General features: G+C 29.8%; 1 non-coding gene across 1 annotated transcript; it reads left to right on the top strand.

Annotated features, from left to right (window-relative positions):
• Window positions 1-1,457: 1,457 nt before the first annotated feature.
• Window positions 1,458-1,545, top strand: TRNAS-GCU (transfer RNA serine (anticodon GCU)). Its single transcript has one exon. It is a non-coding gene; the product is annotated as a tRNA-Ser (tRNA).
• Window positions 1,546-7,500: the final 5,955 nt, after the last annotated feature.

The following is a 7,500-nucleotide window of genomic DNA, read 5'->3' as shown; positions in this document are numbered from 1 at the left end:
TCAAAACCGAACGTGAAACTTTGGTTTCATTCGGCTCCTTTATGGAAGATGGATAAATTCCTAAATTTATAAGATGTAAACAAAAAAAAATACCATCCATAACATCTATGTCAGCCTTTCCGTCTGAATGCATTCAAAAGGACCCGCTTTATAGATGATCCCTATACAAGAGGAGATTATAACAATCTTTCCAGTTATTTATTTCGTTCCCTATTTCTATTTAATATAATCCTTAGGAAAAGTATTTTGTTTCCGCCGAGCTAAAAAAACGATGTCGACGTCTCTAGTAAACCAAAGACATTGTTTAATAGCTATTTTGTTTTGCTTCAATCTCCCTTATACAAAGAAAAAATTGAAGATTTAGTTACGATTAGAAAAAATTCCACCTTTATCCATGGATCCCTTATTCCTTCAATTGGAAGTATTGATCCAATTCAATAAAATTATGTTTCGTAATTTCATGATCCAATTTTTTCAATTTAGAACATATTTTTGGATACAAATCACGAGAATTTTTATTTTTCCTCGAATCTTTCATCGAGAGGTAAAGGATTAAATCCTTTTAAGAAATAAAGTTTTTGATCGGAATATTAATCAACCCGAAGGATCCCTTAACTATTAAGGGATTAATAGAACGAATCGCACTTTTACCACTAAACTATATCCGCTACAATGCAATTATTGTATATAAATGGACCTTTTGTCGAAGACGAAAATAAGTCGTATTAATAAGTAATAAAAAGATCGGATCAGAAAATAATCATGAAAATTTGAGCGTTGACGTATTTTCATCAGGGCCACTAATGAGATTAGGAAAAGAGGACTCGTTTTAATTAACTAATTAACAAGTTTTTTATTCTAGTAAAGTACTAAAAAATAATAATAAGAAATCGAACCTTGATTCTATATCATCTTTTTCTGTATCATAGGAATTGAAATAATAAATCTTCTTAGGATTCTTGTTGTTTCTATTTTTTTTTTTTTCAAAAACATTTTCAAATCAAATAAATAATTTGATCTACGATTTATTGGAACAAAAAAAGCCCGGCTAGGTACTGACCAGGCCAGGCCGTGGAACTAAAAATAAAAAGAAAAGGGCTCTTTTCGGATGAAATAAACTAAAAAAGGTACTTTCTTTTTATTTATAAATATTTTTATGAATCTTTAATATATTGGTATTATTTATATATTAGGATTGAAGATATCTCTTCTTTTGAGCCCTTATCTAATGAAATCTAATTTATCTAAATGGAATTCCTAATAAAAAAAAAGTTTTTATCGATTTGATAGATATCCATCGATATATCTAGATAATTATCTATATCAATATAATGAAATTATATATCTATAAAGGGGTAGATAAAGATAATAAAGAGAGATAAAGAAGGGCTTTTTTCAAGCCTTTATTTTCTATTTTTTATACAATGTATCATAGTAATTATCCTTTTTCAATTTGGGGAGAGATGGCTGAGTGGACTAAAGCGTCGGATTGCTAATCCGTTGTACGATTTTTTTGTACCGAGGGTTCGAATCCCTCTCTTTCCGTTTCTGTCAATTACTTGGTATTTTTTTATAGTTGAGGAAAGATGTGGAATAGATAAAATGTTAAGAACATTTCAAAATCAAGCAAGGAAAAAAAATCTGATTTTGTTATTCTTCACGCCCCGGATTACGTCCCGGGTCATTAGATAGGAATCCGAAAATGAAGAGAGAAACAAAGAATATTACTACTGTATAAACAAATAGTTTGAGAGTAAGCATTACACAATCTCCAAGATCATTTTTTTTTTAAGAGAATAGATTCTCTATTTTAATCTGGTTTGACACCAAGAAATGCAGTGAAGTTATTTCTATAAATAGGAAAAAATTTTAAGAGTTGAGTCCTTGATTACTCAAAATTGGATTTCATACCCACAATTCTATATTGTGGGGGACTCGAAGAGGGTCGTTCAAAGGAAAAAAGTAAGAATAAGAAAATGAGAGTGATCCAGATTTATCATAGCTATAGAATAATTTCAATATTGGATTCAACTTAAAGCTTCAGACTGTATGTACAACTTATCTGATCTTATAACTAGTTAGAATCTTTTTTTTTTTTTTTCTAGTAAATCATGAATTTGTCTCGGACAGTATTAAAAATATTATCGAAAGCTTACAGCAGCTTGCCAAACAAAAGCTAATAGAAAAAAGAATAGAGGTATTACTGGCATAACATCTACTATTGGATTCAAAAAAGCGTAGGCCTCGGGCAATTTGGCGACGAAAAAACTACTTGAATAAAGGAAAGAATTAAGACAGATACCGATGAAACTTAAGATATTAAGCATAACAATTTTTTTTTCTTTGTTCTTGAAGATAATTGTATTTCTTTTGATTTGATTGAGTTATTAATCCCCTATTATTGCTATGATATAAGGGATAAGGGAAAAATTAATAACATAAAGTAGGTCAAAAAACCTTTCTTTGATTTGAACTCAGCCAATCAAAAATCCTTCAATTCTCAAATAAAACGAGAATAGAAGAAATCCTACTTTCATACAATATCTTAATGGAATTATATGTAATGATCAAAAATTGAGTTTAATTGGATCTATAAACGTATCAAAATCTGAGCAACAATCTAATTTATTCTATAAATATTTGTACTGGAATTGACGACTAAGCACTACCAATATTAGTGTTTATTAGTGTTGAATATAAATGGGGCGTGGCCAAGTGGTAAGGCAACGGGTTTTGGTCCCGCTATTCGGAGGTTCGAATCCTTCCGTCCCAGAGTATGCGTATTATTATTATATATAATAATAGTATATTATAAGATATATGGAAAAATATTCGATATCAGACTATAGATTGCCGTTTTAAAACAACCTTATGCTTAAGAGTCTAAATATAGATCGAATGTGATTGTTCTTTATTATTTTCTTATAATGATGCATTTCAGAAATGCGAAAGCCTCTATTATTCTCTATCTCTTAAATGGTTTGTGAAACCCGAGTATTTTTTTTCTGTGGATTTCTGAATTATAAACACGAAGGTCTTGTGTTTTTGGCACTAATGGAATTGAATTAATGGTCTTAAGAAACTTAAGACCTATTTAGGGTTTAGGGTACTAAATTTTAGAGTCAAATAAAAAAAAATAGGTAGGAACAATCGTTTACTCTAGATCTGTTTGACTTTCGCCTTATACAAGATAGTCTAGCACCTCCGAAACTAGTCCAGTCCCCCGTAGGATCCTTTTTTTATTTATGATGCATCTACTCGATCTAATTGGGGGTAGATAGGAGTTAATCCATAACGGAAGATATCAATTTGAATATCTGCCCGAATCTGATTAACAAAGAATCAAGTTACATATGTAACATATTATGTATTTCTTTTCACCTCATTTTTTCGTATGTTTGTCTGTAATGAATAATTGTAAATCCAAGTAACAATTCATACATCTTTTTCACTTTATTTTAAGGAAAGATTATTGAGTCTCTTAAGTTAAATAAACTAGGCAGAAAATGCTGATATGTATGTATTGTTATTATCTATTTTTATCGTTTTATTTCTTTTTTTTTTTTTTATTTTAGATCTATCTAATTGATGGGTTAATCCCGAATATACATTTATTTATCATAATCAAATGTAATAAATCCTTTACAAAAATTTATTCAAATAATATTATAATATAATATTTAGGTAGTAAATTTTCAATCAAGTAAATCTTTTTAATTATTTCTTATGAGTCCTTGGTACTCGAAGAAGTGTTAAACTCGTGAATCCATTCTATGAAGAAATTGAAAAATGGAGATTCTTAATTATTCGTAATTAATTATTTCTTAATTGATTTTATAGAAATTTCAAAAAATCTCTCTCTATCTAGAAAATATCTATATATAGAGAAATAAATATTGCACTCATACAAAAAAATGTTATTGATACAATATATACAATAAAATATGGGTTTCAATAAATTGAAGTATTGCTAAGACTTTTTCAAAAACTACCCATGTCATAAGAGTATAGATTACTATGGACCAACTAACCCAATGACTATACATGATTCCATAAATGAATCAATTACATACCAGTTCCAAGAAATTAGAGGTTATGGTAAAACTTCGTTTAAAACGATGTGGTAGAAAGCAACGTGCGACTTGAAGGACATGATCCACTGTGGATTCTTACACCCACCATTTTATATTATATAGGAATGAAGATGCTCTTGACTCGACATAGTTTGTTCGGTTGCACTCGAGCTCTTTTTTTTTTTTAGGGTTTTTGATGTAAATAGTACATGATGGAGCTCGAGTAGAAAGTATTGATTCATTTATCAAGGGCAGAGATCTAGGGTTAGTGTCAATCAATAAGTTAAAACTACTTCGTAAGTATAGGTTCGGTATACAAATCGAAAGGATCCAATTCGAACAAGTTTCAAATTCAAACATCAAATTGGATTAAAAGTGTATCACACGAGAATCCATTATTTATATGATTCTTTGATAAAAAGGAAATCAAAAAAAATGGTATGTTGCTACCATTTTGAAACGATTAAAGATCACCGAAGTAATGTCTAAACCCAATGATTCAAGGAAAGGATAAAGGATCCCGGAACAAGTAAAAATCTTTTTCAATTGTCTCAATAACTAAACTAGATCAGAATGAAGAATCGAAATAGATTCTAACGGAGACAGGCAAAAATAAAGAGGTTAGAGACCGCTCAATAAATGAAATGCTTAAGCTTAAGGGTTTTTTTTCCTTTGCGTGAGAGTTATCCAACTTGAGTTATGGGGATAAGAATGAGTTTTTTTTTTCAAAAGAAAAACAAAAGAATAAGAAAAAAATTTTTAAATCATAGTCTAATTGATTTAATAATCTATAGATCTATTTGACATTAATTAGAATTCTATACATAACTTTGAATTTCCTCGAGCCGTACGAGGAGAAAACTTCTTATACGGTTCTGGGGGGGGTACTTAAAATTTACATCTATCCCAATGAGCCGTTTATCGAATCATTGCAATTGATGTTCGATGCCGAAGAGAAGGAAGAGATCTTCGTAAAGTGGGTTTTTATGATCCGATAAAGAATCAAACCTATTTAAATGTTCCTGCTATTCTATATTTCCTTGAAAAGGGTGCTCAACCTACAGGAACTGTTCATGATATTTTAAAGAAGGCAGGTGTTTTTACGGAACTTCACCTTAATCAATAACCGAAATTCCATTTTTATTAATGAAATAAAAAAACGAGGGTGTGATAACTTAACTTGTATATAGCTTTGACTAACCTTTTCTTTAGTATTTCCCCCTCTCTCTTGTTCTATTCATACTATACACTTATTACCTTAAAATTGCGTCTTCGCTAATGAAAAAATCGATTTTTATTTTATTGATATAAATTGATCTAAGATGAATAGAAAAAAAATATATCGGGTTTATTCAATCCACAAACCCGATATATTTTTTTCTACTTCTTCCTTAATTTCTTCTTTCGCCTACATCTTTTATGTCTATCTATGTTGATTATCTCTATAGTGCCAATCTAAGTACGTAGTTTTTTTTAATTCTTTTCTATTATTTTAATAGAATTTATTATTATTAGAATATTTTCTCTTATTCTATTTTGTTAACTTTATCTAGTTAAATATAGTTATTCAACTCAAATTGTTATTTCCATTTGTTTTTTATTCATTTATAATTCTTTTGTTTTGTCCATTATAGGCGTTTTTCATTATTCACATTAATATTGACAACAGTGTATCAAACAAATATAATCCGATTGTGTATAAATGAAGCTAGTTATCTCCCTTTCATGACCCTTGCTTTTCACGCACATGATGGTCTCATTGTATTTTTTGTGATACAAAAAATTACTTTTGTGTAAGTGATATAAGAAGTTTTTTTTATTGCAATATTTTGATTACGTCATCTAATTTCATTTCTTTTGTTATTTTGATTCCGATTGTATCTACACAGAAAAATTTTTCATATTTTGGGGTTGCTAACTCAATGGTAGAGTACTCGGCTTTTAAGTGCGGCTAGCATCTTTTACACATTTCTATGAAGTAACAGATTCGTCCATACTATCGGTAGAGTTTGTAAGACCGCGACTGATCCTGAAAGGAATGAATGGAAAAAGCAGCATGTCGTATTAATGGAAAATTCTAGTAATATTTTTACCTTACTAGATTAGGCCAAACTTGTTTGAATTCTTGATGCGGAAAAAAAAGTAAAGTCGGGTCGAATGAATAAATGGATAGGGCACTATGCTCCAATTATAGAGAAATAAAAAGTAACGGGCTTATGTTCTTAATTTGAATGATTCGCCGATCTAATTAGACGTTAAAACTATATTAGTGCTTGATGCGGGAAGGACTTTTCTTATGAGTGAGTTATCCATTTTTTTCTAAGTCCTAACTATTAGTTACTCTACGTTATGAGGTAGAGGGGAATGTGTAGAAGAAGCAGTATATTGATAAAGAGTTTTTTTCCAAAATCAAAAGAGCGATTGGGTTGAAAAAATAAAGGATTTCTAACCATCTTTTTTATCCTAAAATAGAAACCAATTAGATGACAAAAGAAAAGAGAGGATAGAGAGTCCGTTGATAAGTCTTACCTATTTACGAGGTATCTATTATTATTCTTTATTTTACTGTAATACCTTGTTTTGACTGTATCGCACTATGTATCATTTGATAACCCAATAAATCCCATTATCGTATCCCCAGTTCAAATGAAATTTTAAATGGCGGAATTTAAAGGATATTTAGAACTTGAGAAATCTCGGCAACGTGACTTCCTATACCCACTTATCTTTCGGGAGTATATTTACGCATTTTCTCATGATCATTTTTTAAATGGATCCATTTTGTTGGAAAATTCTGGTTATGACAAAAAATCCAGTTTACTAATGGTAAAACATTTAATTACTCGAATGTATCACCAGAATCATTTTTTTTTTTTGTCGACTAATTATTATAACAAAAATCCTTTTTGTGGGTACAATAACAATTTGTATTCTCAAATGTTATCAGAAGGGTTTGCAGTCATTGTGGAAATTCCATTTTCCCTACGATTAGTATCTTCCTTAAAAGAAGAAGAAATCGCAAAATCTTATAATTTACGATCAAGTCATTCAATATTTCCTTTTTTAGAGGATAAATTCCCACATTTAAATTATGTGTCAGATGTATTAATACCCTATCCCCTCCATCTGGAAATTTTAGTTCAAATCCTTCGCTCCTGGGTGAAAGATGCCTCTTCTTTTCATTTATTACGGTTCTTTTTTCACGAGTATTGTAATTTGAATAGTCTTAGTACTTCAAAAAAATTGATTTCTTTTTTTTCAAAAAGAAATCGAAGATTAGTCTTGTTCCTATACAATTCTTATGTATGTGAATACGAATCCATTTTCCTTTTTCTACGTAACCAATCTTCTCATATACGATTAACTTCTTATAGGGGCTTTTTTGAGCGAATATATTTCTATGGAAAAATCGAACATCTTGTCAAAG

Source organism: Cucumis melo, unplaced genomic scaffold, assembly GCF_025177605.1.
Source record: "Cucumis melo cultivar AY unplaced genomic scaffold, USDA_Cmelo_AY_1.0 utg001295l, whole genome shotgun sequence".
NCBI lineage: Eukaryota > Viridiplantae > Streptophyta > Magnoliopsida > Cucurbitales > Cucurbitaceae > Cucumis > Cucumis melo.
This window is presented reverse-complemented; position numbering and strand designations above follow the sequence as displayed.